The sequence below is a fragment of the Protopterus annectens genome, chromosome 5.part0 (assembly GCF_019279795.1).
Source record: "Protopterus annectens isolate FY-2018-M chromosome 5.part0, PAN1.0, whole genome shotgun sequence".
Taxonomy (NCBI): Eukaryota; Metazoa; Chordata; order Ceratodontiformes; family Protopteridae; genus Protopterus; species Protopterus annectens.
The window spans coordinates 606683939-606705166 of NC_056735.1; positions in this window are offsets into that span (position 1 = coordinate 606683939).

The window sequence follows — 21228 nt, forward strand, 5'->3', positions numbered from 1 at the left end:
TTTCTTACTTTATAATACAAAATTATGCTGATGTGTAATATTCTCTGTTTTTATGTTCCTCACAGAAAGAAAAAAATCCAATTATTTATTACCCCTGGGAATTTGCAGGGAAGATTAGCTGCATCAGAAGCTTGATATCAGTTTATCATACAAAAAATAACTGGGTAGCTGTGTGACGTTACAATTAGGCTGCTTTTTAGCAATTAAAATGTGAAAAAGAAACCATATTTCTTTACTGCACCCTAGTTTCTATCAACCTAGATGCAGGTAGCAATACTAATTAACATACCAGAATCATAGCAAAATACCTTAGAAATGAAGTAATGACATAACTTTTTCCTGGGGAGATATGAAAATTGAATACTTCATAATATTAAGCATTCAAATTTAACTCACGCACAAAGATATTACAGTGATATGTTACCTATATAGAGAAAGATAGCTAATTAATTGAACATTCAAATATTCTTTAACAGTAACACATATAATTTGAGGTCACATCATTTTAATGTTGAAATAATCAGGTTTCATTTGCTTTACTTTGAATTAGTAGCTGCATTCATTTTTGTTTCCTCTAAAGTCATACTTGCAAACAGGAATCTGTTGCCTGGCCTAATTATCCATTTATAAAATAAACAAATCAAAATAAACCTACAAAATGTAATGAGCAAAATCAGCCAGTACTTCTACAGTTCACTAAGATCAAATTCCCTGAGTGTCAAGTCCTTCTGCCGCAAATCGCTAAGTACAAAACAGCAATAACTTTTTTTATGGAAAAACATATCTAGTGCATTTTCTTTGTGTGTACTCACAGTAATTCCTTTGTTTTGGAATATTTATCCCCCCTCTTCATGTTGGTACGAGTTTTGAGGTAGCATATTTAAGTTTGGGGGCATGAGACCAGCACCCTCCAAATGAGGGTGCAGAGGTCATGTAGGTTGATTTTTTTTTCTGTCCTTATGGATGTTTGGACATTTGTGTCTGGTGGTCTGCTTTCTCTGTATCACATGTGTAGAGCTTTCATAGTGGAACCAAATTGTCCTCCACTCTGATGTAATCTGTTTGGATCCCATTTTATATTTTAAGTCCTTCTTTGTATTTTCTGCATTCTGATACTAACAGTTTACATTTCACAGAACATTGTTTAACTGGTTTTTGACTTACGACATGCATACAGGTTAAATAAACACTCACCAGTGCTGAGTATTGGCTTATGCTATTTATGGAGTACAATGGTATGGTAGGATGGAGGGAGGCAGAAATACTTATGAAGTAGGATGCATCAGTCTAGTTGATTTGTAAAAACTAACACTAAGAGGAATGGATTAAGTGCCCAGCTCTGGATCTCTCTGACTTCAGTTTATACTTCTTACATTTTTTTTAATTTCTCTAATTTTTCCAAGGGTTTTGGGCTTCTACTACTATGAAAAAAACGGGTCCCATTCTTGAGACAGGGTGCAACTAGAATTTATGAAATTAGTGTTGCTTCAGTCTTTGCGGTGGTGGTGCTGCGGTAGCGTTGTCGCCTCACAGTTAGACGTTGCCCGTTCGATTCTCAGTAAGATCATCTTCTGTGTAGTGACATGTGTGAATGGGCGTTCCTTTGTTGAAGGTTGTACGTTAGGCCCGGCAAGCCAGTATGTAAAAATCTACTGCCAATCATTAGCGGACCGGAGTTCTGCTGTGGTGACCCCTAACCGGGAAAAGCCGAAAGACACAAACAAAGTGTTGCTTCAGTCTTTGATATAAGCCAAGAGTGCTCTTCTCAGCACCAACAATGTACCCATAATTTCCCCCTTCTGCAGCTGATGAATAATTACATGTATTGGTAACATATTTAAGTACACATTAGTGTATCTCACTTGATACTGCATATAATATTACTTTTTCCATGGTGCTTAACATCCTGACAATTTATTGGATTTGTTTACCAGGGCAAGACATGAACAACATAGATTCTTTTCATATCAGCCCACAATTACAAACAAAAGCATATATCAATACTCAAAAATATTTATGAATAAAAGTGTATATAAAAAAAGCAGGCCATATTTGCAGAAGTGTAAAAAAGACAAGAAATTCATTTTTTTCATTGGCTACACAGAGTAACATAGCAGCCATTGAGATGTTTTTTACTATTAAGTTTATTTATCTTAGTTTCCAAAATTATATATATATATATATATATATATATATATATATATATATATATATATATATATAAAACTTTGTGTGAGATATTACACCTTTAACCACAGGCACTTGAACCTAGTGGCATCTTAACCTTGCCACCAAGTGGCGTAAGTATGTCTACTTAGCAAGAATGGTCACTTCATGTGCAACACAGTTATCAGTGTCATAGTCATTTGATCTTATACTGATCCAGGAAAGCACGGGAGGGAAGAAAACAGGGGCTTATGAGCCATGAAGAGTTGATAAAAAGCATTTTATGAAAAGAAGGGAGTGGTAAGCTGCTGGTTTCTAAAAAGACAAGGGAGAAGAAATGCAAACCCTGGTTGAAATGTCAAAGGTCACATAAATGTCATGACTTGAGGGAAAAACAAAACCATTTGTGACACAAACAGTATTTGTTTTAGACCTGCTCACCCTCAAAATGATACAAATTTGTAATTGCAGGTGCAACCATGTAATTTACTGATTGAACTTATATAGAATAACTTCACTTGTTAAACCACAACCAACCTGTAAATATATATATATATATATATATATATATATATATATATACCTTTCTATATATAAATATTTATATAGAATTATATTGACTGCAGTACTGAAATAACTTGATTTAGCTTACCATCGGCAGGAGCCCTACGTTGCTGGATTTCTGATGGTCCTGAAAGAAGTTAGCAAGAGGTAAGGCCAACATCATTACATTTAACAGTAAGACAGGTGGTACTACATGTATCCTCTTAATCAGCATGACATGTTACTTTAACAAGAACATGTTGACAACTTCAAACTGAGCTTATCCCTGTTTTAATATCAACCCCCACCCCCCCAAAAAAAACACAAGTGACATAGAAGTAACTTTTATTTCGATTATTTTATTATACAACAGTATTGAACTGGTCATATAACAAAGCCTACCTGGAAAGCTGTTCCTGGGATTGAGAAGGAGTTGCACCCACATCAAGGACATATTGTGGGACATTCTGCTATGAGTTGTCCTGTGACAAAAGATTCATCAGGAATTCCTCATTGGGGGTGAGAGGTGGTTCTGCAGCAGGCCCACCCCCCTGGTTACCCTCTTGTCTTAGGCAACAGCAGCTGCATGCCTGTGTGCAAATGTGAGCATGTCAGTGGCCCTTTGGTGCACATGCTCATAAGTACGGTCATGGCCACCCATGATATTTATGTTATCAGTGATTTGCTGCTATATCCTTAGCCTCTCTGGCATATTGGGACAACCCCTTCCAAGAAGGAAAGTGCAATGCTGACATAGCGCATCCACTATTATCGTGTTTTCTGCCTCACTGAATGGGGGTCTGCACCGCAATGACATTTTCGGCCCTAAAACACAATAGAATGATAATACACATAACTATCACATAAATTACAAAGTAACTGTTACCAGATAAAACAGCTAAGGTAGACAGTTAATAGTACCCACTAGAAAAACATAACACATATGACATATGTAAAATACTAAAAACATGCAGGTTGCAAAATAAGGGCAACATATCCATATGTGCCATAGCAGTAACTCAACTGTGCCACTCCTCAAAAGAATAGTCCATTCTAGTTTGTGACATAATAGCAACTTCTATTTGCTTCACCCACCCACTTAAGAATAGGCACATGAACCATTTTGATAATAAAACACATTGGAAATGCTAAACATGCATTCAAAGGACCTGCCCCTGAAACATTTGTACATATGTATCACATAGCTTACTATTTTCATGTATTGACAATCATTTGTACCTCTGAAATGGCTTAACAAACATGGCCATGTCATCAGTACAGTTCTAACGAATGCATACAGATAACAGAGTAAAAAAAATTGCTTCACATTATTCGTTTGTATATTCCAGAATATGCATTATGTAGGTAAAAAATGGCAGCATACCTGCTGGAGTTCAAAACTCCTCTGTAAAGACAGCTTGGGAAACAGTTTGCTTTGCTGAACATGTAGTAAATATCCTCACCATCAGTTTGGCTAGCTACACATTTGACTTTTTATAATGGATTATATAATAGATTATTAATGGACTGCATCTGTCTAGGCTGCATTTCAGAGATGCTATTTACAGCATAAGCAGCTGAATTGTGTGTCAATTAACCAATCTGGTGGAGCTATTCATGAAGTTATAAAGCAACCATTTAGATGCTACTCTGCTGCTTAACTCTATTTGTATGTGCAACAGGCTGCAGGTAATGTTGCTGCTGCTGCCAACAGACTCAGGCCGAGACAAAGAAGGGTTTTCAGGCCCCATTTAACTTATCACAACATACATGACATGGACATGGATAATGTAGAATGCTACAGGGTGGACAGGGACACAATACAGGAGCCCTGCAACCTCTGCCGGCCTCAACTCAGAGCCACATCCTGTACCTGTCACTATATTGAGTGTGTACTGCGTGCATCACAGTCAGCCCTCAACTAACACTGTGTCAACTGTTGCATTTACAATGCAAGTCCTGAAAATGTACTGTATTGTATAATAATATTACATATCCATGTATTTCATCACTTGTTATAGTATGCAACTACAAGGTGGGAGATTTGTACTGAAATTAATGTCACATGTCTCAGCAGAGACTTATCTGACTTGTATGTGTCCATTAGCAAGTAGAAGGCTTCAGGCCTCAAAGATGCGCACATTGATACTTCCCCAAAGTAATGGTGATCACTGCATTCCTTCAGTTTAGCAACATACATTTGAAATGGGAAATCATAACAGAGAAGTTTGAAAGTAATGAGATTCATAGAAGTTTCCGGCTTCACCACCCTCACAAGATCAAACTGGCAGGATGCAAACCAAGGAGAGTAACAACAGCAACATAGCCTTGTTTGTGCCATAAGAGTAGCTCAGCCTGTCTCCACCCCTCTAACTTGAAAGAACAATATACCCTTGCATGTTCTATGACACGCACCCACCTTTGCGCCCTACCCCCAACACAGCAGTCTATGCTTGTTTGTGGCATTCAACCTTCCATTAATTTGATTTCAACTGCATATCATATTGTCCCCAGTGAATATCCTCACACATTTTAAGGTAAATGATATAGACTGGCTTACACATTGCATGTCTCTGAGCACTGGCCAGATAATTGATGAATGACCATGAAACACAGAAAGGTAGGACACAGCTGTATATTTTCAAGGAATAATCATAGGAGGTTGTGTGATCAGTAAGTGCACTACATCCAAATATATTACATAGAATATATTTACAAATAACAGGTCATGCCTTGATATCAGTGTACATTCAGTTGCACTTAGTTATGTGAGGAATTATGGCATGCATTTGCTGCAAATGTGTTTGTGGGGAAAAGGTGGATAAGTCTTCCCTTCTGTTTTGTGATAGTGCATTGCAGTGACAGTCAGGATCCAGACCTTCATAGTCCAGTCTTGTGGGTGCTAACAGTTTCTACTGTGTATGTCATGGATTGATTTTCTGCATTTCAACTAATTCTCCATTTTTTTATACTTTTTTTTGTGCCACTGTTTGCATGATGCACCACTTAGCACAACCAGCTTTGGCTATGTGCATTTTGTTTGCCCATAAGAGTCTCACTAAACAAACTGGATGAATAGGCCACCCACATAGCAAACAGGACCCAGACAGCCATACACAAACTGGATACATTCAATTAATACTATTGGCCATCACGCAAACACATTTCCTGGCAGCATGCACTCTCGCACAATATGTTTGCATAATGCTAAGTGATTAGCAACACTTTCAAATGTTGCAAATCTAGAAAGTGTGCACTCCCAGTAAGCTCTATACCTGCAATTGACAGGAAAACATTATTCCATATTGTTCTTGATCTGTGATAGGCATAGTTGGTATTCCTGGAGAGTGTTTGAGATTCCGTGTTCAAAGATGGGGTGTCCAGGAGTCCAAAGTGTTTGTTGGACTCCTAGTCAATGAACATAGGCCCAGACTGTTGCAAAGGGACTATTGTGGCTCAGATTACAAGGCAGAGGCATGGAATAGTCTGGCCTGGACTCTGACTAGTGCTACTGGTATCAGCTGCACTGGTGAACAATGTAGGAACCACTACAGACACCTCAGGATGAGGAAGAAGGATACCATCGACCATTGGACTGAGGAATGTAGGACTGGTGGCACCTGTCAGATGTGTAAGTACTTACAGAGACTACTTTCAGAGTTAAAAGCTGGATATAGTCAGGATTGGTATGCTTAATGGTATTCTGTTGTATTGTGTTTTTTCCTTCCGCCATCAAAGACTGGGCACTGAATGTGTGAAACTATACCGCTAGATCGACACAGATGTGAGATGCATGTGGTATGTATGCATCCCAACAATGGGGTTATTTTAGCATTAAAAGTTACAACACATTTATTTGTTACTTATACAGTTGCATCAAGTCGAGCATTAATTTCTTAACTATAATAGTGAAGTGTGCATGCATTACTCTGGAGGGTGAAACAACAGTACATTATTACAAAGTAGTCATAGGCTGTGCCTTCAAAATCCACACTTCCCAAATATATTGAATATATATAATATATTAAATATGTTAAGGTTTCATCAATATAGCAATGTAACATCAGAGCTGTAAAGCAGTGTCACAACTGGCTTATTGTAAACTGTAGTCAGTATATTTGGACCATGTATATGTACAATGTATGTGCACATCAAAGATTGCTTACTGCAATCTGTAGTATATTGTGCATCTGCTAGAAGTTGGGTAGTCGTAACAGTAAACAAAGGTATTTATTAGGAGTTTGTAGTGTTAAAAGTAAAGGTAACAGAATAGAGAAAATAATTGTATCAATGCATTGTATATCACATATGAAGTTACTAATGTTCTCCCTTTTTTTCTCTCACCCCAACCCTTTTCTCTCTTTTATTTTATTTTTTTTTTTTTTGGGGGGGGTTATTATTTTTTGTGTTTACTTTTTATTTTTTGTTTTTCCCACAGCACAGCAGAGCAGGGTAGGGCTGTCCCATGGGATCCATCTGCCCCCACTCCACCAGCTATAGCACCGCTGCCCAGCACATCTAGTGCAGAACCTGGTAGCACCATCTCTGATGCCCCTGCACTACCTGGCCCCTCAGGTAGTTCTACCCCAGAGGATAGACATGTGGCTCCCTTTGGGAGCATTGGTGGAGGGGGTGAGTTTATAACACATGACGAATTGCAGGGATGGTGCATAGGATTATGTGCTGCACTGTTGGTGCATGCCTATGCTGACTGGAGACACTGTTCTCTGTTGTACTAAATAACACAAGGAGACACAGAAGTTAGACACTGCAGCCATTGGCACATTGAGGTGCCAGTGATGACAGTCCACTGGGCGAGGACTCGATTCTCACTGTCACCCAACTTGAAGTCCAGGGGTTCGTGATATCCCCACCCTCATCCCAATCATGGTGCTCACCCACCTCATGTATCCTTCACTGTCCCTGCCTCTTGTCTTGTTTGTTTTGTCTGTCTGTAATTGCTTCCTCACCTGTCCAACTTACTACACCTAGATATTCCTACAGCCCATCCCCAACATTCCACTTGCTCTCTCTCAATAAAACAAAAAATGGGCACCTAGGCATGATGCCCAATATTATTAAATGAATGCATCTGGTTCATATGTGGGGCTGTCTGGGTCATGTCTATAACCTTAGTGGTCCAATCCTCCAGTTTGTGTGCTACTGCTCTTCACACAAACCAGCTGAGCATAGATAAACATGTTTAAGCCAAGAAGAGCATTGCACAAACAATGGCAATTTAAAAAAATAAAAAAGGATAAAAAAATGTATTAAAACACAAAAGGCAGACAGTCCACAGTTTTGAAGAATGTAAAGATATTTGCATTATATACTTGGCATTTTCCTTGTAAAATGGATGGTTTATTGTGAAATCACTAGTCAGTATATAATGACATATACATTTCTCTTCTATACTTCATATCTTTCAGAAAATGCCTACTTTCCCTTTCTCCTGGAAGGATCCGCATTCAGTATGCAGCCAGGATCACCAGGGTGAGCCGCAAAACCTTGCCTACAGGTGCCACACATAATTACTATTCATGATGCAAGGTTGCAAAATGTCAGGCGATACACTAACAAGATGACTGATAGACAACCTACCATGCAAGAAAAGGAAGTATAGTGAGCTGGTATGCCAGATATGGGAATCATGTGCACTGCCAGATACTGGACCGAGATGGAGATAACCCTCCATGTATCACATACTAACTGGCAATTAATGTAGTGACAGCCCTTCCTATTGCAGTACCACTCCCCCTGTGAACCAGGAAGGGCCCTAATTGCAACATGGGTGCAATCTATTATACCAGGTACCTCAGGGGAAATGTGTCAGCCCATGAAATGCATTCATAGTCCCAGCTTGGCCCTGTGGTGACACTGCAAAATACATTTACTGATCCACATGTGCCAAAAGTGCATTCAGGGTATGTTTTTGTATCCTCAAGGCAAGAGGCTGTGAGATCCCCCAATGTGTCCTTAGTCTGTCTTTGGAAAGTCTCTGTAGGAAGTATAGTGAGGGCTACATACACTTTGGTGTTAATAGCATCAGGAAGCCCACGTATTCCTCCACTGCCCCATGGGGGTCAAACATGCACACTAAAACCATTATAATGTCTCTGCCCACTCTAAACCTTGCCTACAGGTGCCACACATAATTAATATTCATGATGCAAGGTTGTGAAATGTCAAATGATACACAGTATCAGTATGCAAATACACTCCATGTAGACTCTGTGTGGAACCTACACAGAGTTTATTGAATCCCACAGATGGGAAAGTATGTAAAGAAAATGCTTTGAAGATCTAAAAGAAGTGGATAAAATAAACATGGGTATGATTAAATATGGATATTATAAGAACAGCAGTGAAGAATATATTATAAGAATAGATAAAAATATATTTTATGTTATATGGGCTATATGGAATGAAAGAATTAATGAAATTATGTTTAATGGTAAATGGATTTTAGGAACAATATTAAGTAAAATCAGATGGTGATATATATATATATATATATATATATATATATATATATATATATATATATATATTTGTACACTTGTAAATATTTCTAAATATATAAATATTTTGTAAATATTTATTGTTGTATATATATAAAAGACCTACTCTTATTGATAGGTGCCGTAGGATCTTTAACATCCACCTCAGCTACCACAAACTTAGGCAGATGGGACCTCAGTTTAATATCTCATCCAAAGGACAGCATCCTCAGGAGAGTGTGTCACCCTTATGCTGCACTGCAGTGCCAGCAATTGATATATCTGGTGTGGAAATAGATTCCACAGGCCACAGCATCCTGCACCATAGACAGGTATGCTGCCTGTTGCATGACTGATACTGACAACCCATAGACATAGCTAGGTCAAAGTAAAACTACTTTTAAACTGTATGTCTAGTAAATGCCAATCTTGCGGGTGAAAAGGGAGAAACAGATAAGCTGCTGCAATGTCAATTTTTTCTAATAATGGGTCTTCAAATGTATGACTGAGGAAAATGTCATTGTGAAATGAAAAATACTGAACTTTTGCATCTTCTGTACTGATATTACTTTTGACCAAGTGGCCTGCCATGAAGAATGAATGGGGAATGGGTCTAAATTCACTTTCGTTCTGTCTTTCTGCTAAACTAAATGGTAAAGTTATGAATTATTCAAAGGGGGAGGGGTCATGGTATGGACCAGTTATGCTTTTTTTTCCAATTTCTTTGTTTAGTAGTGTATTGACTAGATTCTCTTTCCCCTTTTGTGGATTTAAATATTTTACATACTCAAATGAATGAGTATGTTAATGAAAACTCCTGATCTAAATACGTTTAACAATCAAGGGCATCTTCTAAGTTAGGATAATCTTTCAATAAGGAGGCTAAAATGTCCAAGTTTATTGGTTTGTGATTCCATGCTGGTTTACCTGAAACTATGAATCCATGAAAGAACCTTCTTACTGAATTCTGGAAAGAAATGTTTCCCCTATCTGAATAAGCATCCGAATCATTGAATGATTTAAATCTTATGAATTGCAACTAGTATTACTCTTAGCCTTCTTAAACCAACAATTTACTGCAGGATGCCTGCATTTATGAATGTTATAATTGTATGAGAATCTGCATGGAGCTCAAATGCAACTACTAGCATTAACATCCATCATGATTTTGCACTGGTACCCATTGAATCTTCTGTTGTGCCCAATTTGTTTTGATTCATCAGTCATAATACTGAGCCATGTGTCTGCATTCCTTACATCCCATATCAGGTTCTTTTCTCTGAACTTAATCTTTCTGAAATTTTCATTGTATGCATCCATGATAGCCCCCTTTTGTAATATGTGCTTCTCTAAATATGATAAAATAATTTAAAAGTGGAAGAGCTTGTTCTGATTCTTTTTCCAAAATTATTGGCATACAATAAATAATTCCCAAGACTCATGTCCCATGTCTAAGGTTCTTTGATTGACATCTACTCCGAATAGCTAAAACTTTTACTAAGACTTAGACCTTAATAAATCTGAGTCCACTATCCTAAGAATTCCATCTATGTCTAAGAGATCAAATAGTTTGATAACGTTTTCCCACAAGATATTTTTCTTTTACCAGTTGTGCAATAGGAAAAGTAATGGAGGACATACTGGAACCAACACTTTTCGTTTGCTGAACTTGGAAGAAAATGACTCCTTGATATTTTTATCTGTAATATTCATAACATCAATCCTTGATGTTTCATTGGCTAATGGTAAAAGCAGGAAGCTGCAATTATCTAGATTGTTTCCAGGCTATCAGTATGTGTGGCTTCTGAAGAATCTTTCTGTCTTGAAATATCCTCACATCTAATTAGATAATATAATATAGAGCTATCTTCCTCATTTAGCTTGTCTAATAGAATTATTTAAATATTCATCAGCTTATTGTAGCTGACCTTCCTTTTGTAAGTGAACCTCTCCTGTAAGCTCCATACTTATATAATTAGATGTGACGGATACTGCTGTATCATTATTAGCTTTCTTTTTTAAACCACTTTGCTGCTGGACCTTCCACCATTACCTCTAAGTTGCATGATTGATTGCTCTCTTTTATGACTGACCTATGCAGTTTCTAGCCTTTGGTTACTCTCTGTTTTTGTCCTGTTGGATCCTTATATACTTTTTTTGTGTTCTTTCATATTATTATTTTTTTACTGAATCATCTTCTTTCATCACTTGGGTTTAGTTCTTCTTGCTGGTATAACACTTGGGCTGGGGATAGTCTTTCTGGAATGCCATTGTCCCAATACTTCTACCTAATGATCTTTGACCTAATTATTCCTGAGTATTTTAAAATAACTCAGGTAAAGTTAGTTTTTTTAAAAGCTTTATTCAAATTATTGAGGGACACTTTCATCAAGTTACAACTCTCCTTAAAAAACACCATGAAATCCTCTTCTTTTTATACCTACAAAAATCTAGTTTGCTGAGAGAAGGAGTATATCATCCTACCTTCTCCGCCACTGAGATGTTGTTTGTATAGACAATTTGTCAACCAATGAGTGCTCAATAGGTTTGCCTAGTAAGGAAGTAAGCAGACTATGCTTTTGATTAAAAGGGAGGACAACACTGTCCAATTGATATCAGCTAAATTGGGAGACTGTGAGAGGTGGATGTTAGCATCTTAGTTTACATTAAGGAAGATTCTTGGTGAACTATAGGACAGGGCATAATACCACCGCATTCTTGTTCCAAAGATTCCTAGAATAAATATTTTTCTACATTTTCAGATTTTTATCATGTTTGCTGGAGAACAAAATCCCAGTACAGTTACATTGAAATGATATAGCAGTCTTATTATTTAAAAAAAAAAAAAAAAAACAAAACAAGTTCCATTGTCCATTGATTCCCTCGAATGACAATGCAATTACAATTGTCAGTGCAGGCTTTCTAGACTCAAGCTTCACTGGAGAGACACCAAGTGCTCCTTCTAAGGGTCACCCATGTAGCAAGCCATCTTCCTGTCCCAAGGATGGATGAACAGGTGGCAAATACTCACTGATGTCAGAAAAGTGCTTAGTAGGCAGTCTTTTCCCTAAACTTGGGCTCTAATCATGCCACTTCATGCACTAAAACCATTTACTGAAAAAAGATTCTATTTGTTGTTGATAGACTACAGCAAATTTTAAAAGACAATATGAGAGTCTTAAGAGAGAGGTTTGTCGGGTAATGAGGAGCAAAATGCCACAAGCTAATTAAAATTAGCCTGTTAGCAACTGGAAAATTTAAAAAAATCATTGACAGACTGAGATGTAACTTGAAAAGCATTGCCACTGGCACAAAAAGGAAAGATTTATATCACTGTGCTATCACATGGTAAAAAGGAATCCAGAATTGCTATATTCAGTCAAGAATACCACAGTACAATATAAGGAAATTAGTGTAAATAGGTAATTTAATGCTGTGGTCAGGTTCTACAAGAGCTTGTTTCATGGATATACTTAGTATAGCATCTTCTAAGGTGTTGGTGGTGGGTGTGAGACTGTAGGTGTATACATGTGTAAGTGTGTGTATATGTATGTGTGTATGTCTGTGTGTGTGTGTGTGTGTGTGTGTGTGTGTGTGTGTGTGTGTGTGTGTGTGTGTGTGTGTGTGTATGCATGTGTGTGTTTACACACTATCGAAATAGCTAATAATATTAGGAATTTTTGGGAAGAAATCTCTAAATTTCTTCAAGCTATTTTCACAGATTCCTTTCTTTTAACTAAATCTCTAATTTTCCTGAATGTTAATGACAATATGGAAATGAATAAAAAAGACTATCTACTTTAATCTATGCTAGCAGTGGCAAGAAAATGCATAACAAGAAAATGGAAATCACCACAAAAACCCACCATAAAAGAATTTCTGAGACTAATGGAAGAAACAATATTACTGGAAACTAAAATCTAAGAACTGAGAACCATTCCTAGAAGATGGACCAACAATCCTTGGAAAAAAGTCCTTACTCTTATTGAGACACTAAAATTGGACACTAAACTTTAATGTGTAACTTATACCTCTTTTTGAGACTGATTTTTTTTTTTGTTTTATTTCATTATTTGATTTTGTGTAGGCCAAATGTAAAGAATGTATATAAAATGTTATTTATTTTAAATGATGATTGTAAACCTAATTATTGATATATCTGGAAAATAATAAAACATTTTTGAGAAGAGAAATAGCTAAGTCTCAAGATGTACTAAATGTTGTAACTATATATCAGTGCAGTTCACCCAATAAATTGTAATTTAAACATTGCAGTTTTGAAAACATAATTAGAAACACATTCAGTATATAATAGGATTATATCATTGTTTCTGAATCCCTCTTAAGTGCCAGGAATAAAGTGTTGTAAATCATTTAAGTACTGTGGACTGACATTTCCTAGTGTATATGTGTTTGAGTGCCTCATCACATACCTCATCTATACAGTCTTGAATCATTTACAAAATTTCATTTTTGAATTCATTCCCTAAAATGGATACAGGTAGATCAAAAAAAAAAAAAGGAAAAAAGTGGTATGTGGTCTGTGTCACAATCCATATAAATAGACTCTACAGGAAATTAATAAATGCATTATTAAAAAAAGAAAAAAAAAAAAGAAAAAAGAAAACAGGAGAAAGTTGGCTTGGTGAAAACTCTTAAATATTTACAAGGAATTGTAACTGCCCTGTTTCAAAAAAGAAGACGTACTTTAAAAATATAAAGAGGATTACTCAGATGTGATTTAAGGAAATACCTCTAGCACATTTGCACAGAAATGGTGTTGATGAATGGGCAGCACAGTTGTTGGAATTGCTGTTTCACAGTCTGTGTGGTCTGATTTCCTTGCAGATATATTTGCAGGTTCACTGGGAATCCTCCAAACTGCCCTTAAGAGTGTGTGCACTGATTATTGCTGACTATGTGCATGCACACAAGCACATTGCAATAAACAGGAATCTTATCCAGGATTAGTTCCATTGTCTTGTGCCCACAGTGTGTTGAAATAGGATGTTTCTTCCATGTAACCCAAAAATAGGGTAGGTACTTGAGAATGAATGAACGGTAGTTGGCCGAGTCTACATTAAGAAGTTTAATGCAGTGACATAATTTGTCTTATTTTTTTACTGGGGTGTTAACTTGCTAGGTAGGCTGATTCAAAGCCTCCTGTTAGCCATAACCTGTGTCAAATTGGCAGCACAAGAAAAACAAATTGCAGAAAGAAATTCCTTTAAATAACAGGAAATTAAATTGCACTCAGATTTACAAAAATAATGAATAAATAGATAAATAAATAAAGATTAGCAATAAATGTGGTGCCAGGGTAGAAAAAATGATTTAAATTGTAATATATATTTATTTTTGCATTCTTATTTAAGACTATTTACACCCTTTTAAGCTATATTTCAGCTCTGTTCTTGCACCATGAAAATAAATGTAGGTTTATGGCCTCCCCTGTGATAATAGGAGAGATGAAAGGCAAAAAAATGTATGAAACCTACAAATGAAATGCAAAATGTAACTTTCTGCATGTTTCTTGCTTGTATATAGTTAAGTCACATGATAGTTTTGGAGTTAGGAAACAAAAGACCAATGAAAACTGCAGTTACAAGATTTTTTTCAAAGGAAGCAGTCATTAATATTCAAATGACAAACATTTTCTTTGTATGTGGGAGCTGGAACATGGAAAACCCCTTTTTACTGTCTAGCTAGATTTTCTTATATTACATTGAAAAAAGAAGTGATGTAACTTGAGGTAACCTCCTGCTTTTCTATGGGGACAGAAATAATATACTGATATTTATATTTTTATAGCTGAAGGCAAGGATTGCATGGGAGAGCTTGGTGACACATTTGTTTGTTGTTTGAAATTCTACCTTATATAATATTTTTTTCTAACTTTGAATATTTAGGGACAGTATCTCTGTAGGACAAATAGATCAGATTCTTTAAATATTCTGTCTTGTATAACCCACTTATTTTTCTATTCTTTGTGCACTACTTTGACCTTTGTATATTTAATCTGTATTATCACTGTCTTTGTTGCTTACATAAAGTTTTATTTATACAATTTAAGATCTCTGGCAGGTATTTATTATTTATTTATGCATTATTTTTTATCTGAGAATATGAATAGGGATTATTTAGCTCTGTAGTTTGTTAGAGTATGTTATTTGCATCTAATTAGCTATATCACTCAATCATATTACCAAAGTAATATCTGTTTTCTAATCTATTTTTCAGCAAATCAAGAGCGGTCTGATAATCAGTGTCTGTAGCCATATCTAGTGTCATGGCAGTACTACCTTGCAGGGAGAAAGTTGTGAAAAACTGGAGAATTTTGGCAACCTTCCCTGGGGATTGTGCATGTATTGATTTATTTAATTTTATTTATTTGACATTTGGTAACTGGGAAAGTCAGACTGGGCAACAATTTATCCATTTTCAGCTGAGGCCTGGGGAGAAAAGCTGCACACAATTTTTTACTATGAAGACATTTAACATTGAGAAAAAAACTTCTCTACAAATGTTATGATGTAAAGTAGATATAGAAATATTTATAAGCAGTAAAATATGCATCTTAGGTATAGACAGTAATAAAATATTTTTATAGGTACAGTAAGAGAGAGAAACACACTACATATTCAAGACTTGTATAGGTAATAATATACATATATGTATGTTTTTTGTGTGCGTGTGTGTGTGTGTGTGTGTGTGTGTGTGTGTGTGTGTGTGTGTCTGTATATGTATGCAAAAATAATTGGTTTGAAAAGCAGTTACCATGTATAAAGGGAACTGGAAACCACAATACTACACAGAGAGAATGGTGAGAAAGAGGTCTGGAATATATACCAAAGACTCAGCTTTGTAAGTGATGGTGAAGTAGTCTTTGCATGTTGATATTAGAAGCCTGTGTTCCAGACTATAGTGTGCAGTTACTTTTTGCTCTTGGGAGCAGGTTGTATTTGGTGAATTGGTTATTGAATTAGATTTATGAGTTTATGAAAGATTAAAGTTTTAACAAACTATACAGGGATACTTTTAGAACAGTTTTATATTACACACCCATATATTTTTCTATTTCTCTTGTCACAAATGTTTTTAAAAATATTTACATGGAAGTGTATATGTTAGGGTATTGTTTAAACGATTTTAACTTCAATTGGAATCATAATTTCATTGGTTAACGTTTAATTGATCTGGATATATAAAAGGTAATGACTGAGACATTCTTTCATCTGAAGAAGTTGATGACAAAAACAGGATTTACATTGTGAACGTTAATCTTGTGTACTGTGCTCTTGTGCTCATCTCGTGCTTGGTGTTTTGTTGGACTGCTCATTAAAGCTGTGTGTGCCACAACCACTGGATCCACAGTTTCATTGACACCATCTGTTTCTTTTGTGGTTTTAGTTATGAGATAAGGAAGTCTCTGTCCCTCACATACTGAAGTAGTACACTGGGTGCCAGTGGTGAGATTCAAAATGTATCAGTGCCAAGCTATGTTTCCCTTCCAGTACACACTGATCATCTGACCCTCTATTGGTCTATCAGCTCTTTCATTTCTTTCACTGGACAAGAGCTAGCTTAGAAGTGTCATCATACAGGCAACCATCAGAGGTGGTTTGATTTTTTATTCAAATTCTAAATAATCTGCACACTTGGTGAGGTGCCAGGCAGGGGATATACAATGTGCTAATTATGGAATATGTCACCTCACTTCCACAAGAAATGTTATGTACAAGTATCCTTACCTCTCCTCTTGCAGCATGAGCAGTGGTCTTTTCTAGTCCCATCAGGAAGATTGCACCACGCTATGTGCCTCTGAGTCCATGCAAACCCCACCCACCATGTGGGAGAGGTGAGCAAGCCCTCCCTTTCAGTCTTTTCCCTGACTACTTGTCCCTTTAAGTGCTGGATACATTAATCAAATGCCAGTCACCTTGGATAAGTTCAGTGTTACATCTCTTTTGCAGCACCGGTCTTCACATTTAGTGTTAAATCATAGCATCTTTCCCATTGTTGCCAGTGGTGGGACATTGGAAGTGAACTTGTATGGAATAAAATAACTTTGTTGCTAAAGTATCTGTCTATACACTCTCATCTACAAGGTAAAATATAATGAGACTTTGTTTTGCACACTAGTTAATTTTATATTTAGTCAGTTTAGTTTAGTTTAGTTTTGGATAAGAGATAGAAAATGAGCTCTTCAAACAAATATGTTCAAATGTCACTGTCTCAGATGAGTAAAGAGTATATGGCAAAAGTAATCCACTATGTCAACATGTTAAAGGAGAGGTGGTGGAAGCTTTATGCCCAGCTGGAATGCAGCCTGTAGACAGCCAAGCAGTTGGCACTGGTGTGCAGGAGGCAGACATGGGGTAAGCTGTTCCAGCCCAAGAGGACCTCTAAGCCCAACTGGAATTATAGAAATTGGCACTGGAGATGAGACGTCTGGAAATTGACAAAGCTGAGAAATTGCATTTGCTGGAAGCAAAATAAAAGAAAAGCACTGCCAGCATTAAAAGACAAAGCTGGCCCTTCACCAATGACATATGAGTCATGGGGAGGAAGAAAGGCCAAACTTTGAAGCCCTGGTCAGTACAGAACTTTTTCTAGGGTTAATTTCTCCAAGTCTTTTGGGTTTCTTATATGATGACTTAAAGGGACCCCATCCCTAAGTCAGAGTACAATTAGAGTTCAGGAAATTAGTATTGTTTCAGTCTTTCATGTTAGCCAAGAGTGCTCTTCTCAACATCTGCAGTATGCCCAGTATGCCCAGAACTGCTTCTTCCTGTAATTCACATGTAGTTACACGCATTGATACCATATCTAAGTACGGCTGTAAATTCTGTTTTATTAGACCTATTGCTCCTGCTACTATTGGAACTGCCTGTGTATCTTTCATTCACATTGCTGTCATTTCTGCCTACAAATCGTGATGTTTCATGACTTTGTGTCTGTACTTAATACACTTTAATCACAGATGAGCAATTTCAGTGACCAGTGTTACTTTTGATTTGTTTTCACGGACTAGTAGATCTGATTTTCTTGCATCTATTTTTTGAACTGTCAGTAATGGGTGATCCCACGTCACGTACGCTTCATAATTCTATGTCATGCTTTGTGGTTCATGTTTCCAATGCTTCTGGTTTATTTCTGTATTGCACTGTTTGCACAATCCCCAATACAACAGTCTTGCGGGCTGCCATTATCAGCCTTTCATCTTTTGGTTTCAACTTACTTCTCCTTAACCATTCCTGTGTCAAATCCTTGCTACAATATTTATGCTTTTACCACATTTATTCTCTTGCCATCTGATACTTCTCCTTATATTCCTTCTTTTAATTTTTTTTTTTGCACATTCAGCTACTATCTGATATTTGTCTCCTTCTGGTTTGATTTCCATTCCTGCTTGACACGGGAATGCTTCGGCTAAACTAAGCAGAGAGGTTATCTTAGACGTCTTCTCCTCCTGTTTTAAAATTTTCACTATGTCTGGATCTGATGAGGTCAGCAGATATGTATGCGGTCCCACAACTAATGATCTACACATGTAATCAATTTCAAGGAGGCCCATACTGCCTTTATAGTTTGGAATATATAACTTTGGTATACACTGATTTTTATATAGCATCTTATAAACGTGAAGCATTTTTCTAGTTTTCCTGTCCAAATGACCCAGTATCTTTTAGGCCGAGTCAGTCACCTCAAAACTATATGTTAAAACAGGAAGAGCAACTTTATCTATAGCTTGGACTTTATCCTAGATGCCAAAGCTGTTTTCAATATTAGTTTTAGTCTTTTGACATATTCCTTACTAAGTTTTATTGACATTTGTTTATATTTTATTGCTGGTCCCTAATCAATTACCAGATATTTATACACTCCCTCCTGCTCGAATGTCTTTATTTCACATTCTTATCTCAGGTTGATATATTCTTGGTACTGCAACTTGCCTGCTTTAAATGTTGCTTTTGCACATTTATCAAGATCAAGTATCATTCTTATATCATTTGAGAAAGTTTTAACTGCTTGCAGTACAAAAAGAGGGATGATTTGGATAGTTTCATATAAGCATTTGAAAAGGTGTGCAATCAACACCAAGTTAATCCTTGACTTCGACTGAGGCTTTTAATTCCTTTGCTCACAGGAAAACAATGCATGCAGGTTTTAAATATAGTGATGTTGACTGTTTAAATTATGCAGACGCTAAAGAAAGTTTATGTCCTTGTTCTAAACTTGAGAGCACAGAAGGAAGGCAGATGATATGCGGATTTACTATATTACAACAATTAGCACATATTTTTGTTGATGGGTGAGTGAATTCAAGTTTGCCACAAGTGAAAATCCTTGGAGATCATTTGGTGAGTGAATAAAACCTAAAACCCCTTTACTCTGCATGAAGTCAAGTGGATTTGGGTGGCAAACTGGAAATGTAATATAAAAGAGATGGTGAGGAAAAAGACCTCCATATATGTAGCAAGTTGCACCTTCACAGGAAGGGATGCAGACTACACATGGGCAGAGGAGTCCAGAGTGCAAACTAAGTTACCACAGCAGGTTCCACAGGACAATGGATTAACAGCAAGTTCTGGTACATGCCCAGGTTTTGGAGTTAAATGTTTTATATGTGACCAAAAGGGTGGGGAATAAAGATCTCAGAAATCAGTAAGCAAAATGAGCACTGTAATAATGATGGGTTTCTTGGAGACAGTATATGTGCCAAATTGCCACAAAAGTCTGCATCCTATTTTGGTGGATGGTGAGAATGCAAATGCCAAAAGGGACATGGCCACAGACATGATCATAGTTAAGCCTGAAAAAGCCAGAAAAGGAACAGTGTATGACTGAGCAGTCAAACAAATTAGAGCCTTGGCTGAGAAACATTTTGAATAACTTAGACCAGAGTTTATCTGGATTAGGAATGGGGGCAAGAGAGCAAACTTTTGGCTGCATTTACATATACTGCTGTTACACACAACCAAGCATGGAGGCAATTGTGTGGAGATGGTAGTAGGGAAGACACCAAGCCAGTGCCCACAACTTTACTTTGGTCTGTAGCAGTGAACCGAAATCTGAGTCTCAATAGTGGAAAGGTACTGGACTTCCCTTGGAGAAGGTTACTTCAAGGGGTGAGGTAGATGGTATTAGTCAGACAGAAATTGTGGCACCAATGGCTGATGGTACCAGTCTTTCATAGGAAGGTGAGCTGAATAAGGTCACCAGAAACAGCTGAGGCATGCTTAGCTGTCAGATCCTAATTTACAGGACTTGGGGGAAGTAGCCCAGGATAATCCTGATACTCAGGAGTGGGGAATGTCCATATACTGTGAAAAGGATTTGTTGTAAAGGCAACTGTCTCTTGAAGGAGGGTATAAGGAGAATAATACAACAAATAGTAGTACCTAGGACCTATCAAAAAGCACTTCTGCCCAAATCTCATAAAATCCCAATACCAAAATGTTGGCATGCTGGGAAACGAAGACAAGACTGCTTTGATGCCTTTGCTTTTTTTGAGGAACAATTTCAAAGGGTAGCTATGGATAGTGTGGGAGGGTGGCTGTGGTGGTGCAGCAGTTAGCATTGCAGCCTCACAGCAAGAGGTTTTCTGGTTTGATCCTTGGCAGGGGTGCCTTCTGTGCAGAGTCTGCATGCCCTCCCTGTGGTCACTTGGGTTTCCTCCAGGTGCTCCAGTTTCCTAACTCATCCTAAAGACATGCTGTAGGTGGATTGGGCACTCTAAATTGGCCCTAGGCATGCGTGTGTGTGTGCCTTCTGTGGAAGGTTGGACACTGGGCTGGCAATTTGACACCGTAAAACTCCACTGCCAATCATGAGCAGACAGATGATCTGCTGTGGCGACCCCTAACTGTGAAAATCCGGAAGAAGAAGAAGCTATGGATATTGTGGGATATCTGAGTACTCCAAGTTCTACAGGGATGAAATTATATCTTGCTAGTGGCAAATTATGCCAATAGAAATCCAGAAGTGGTGGTTCTGTTATCCATTGAAGCAGAGA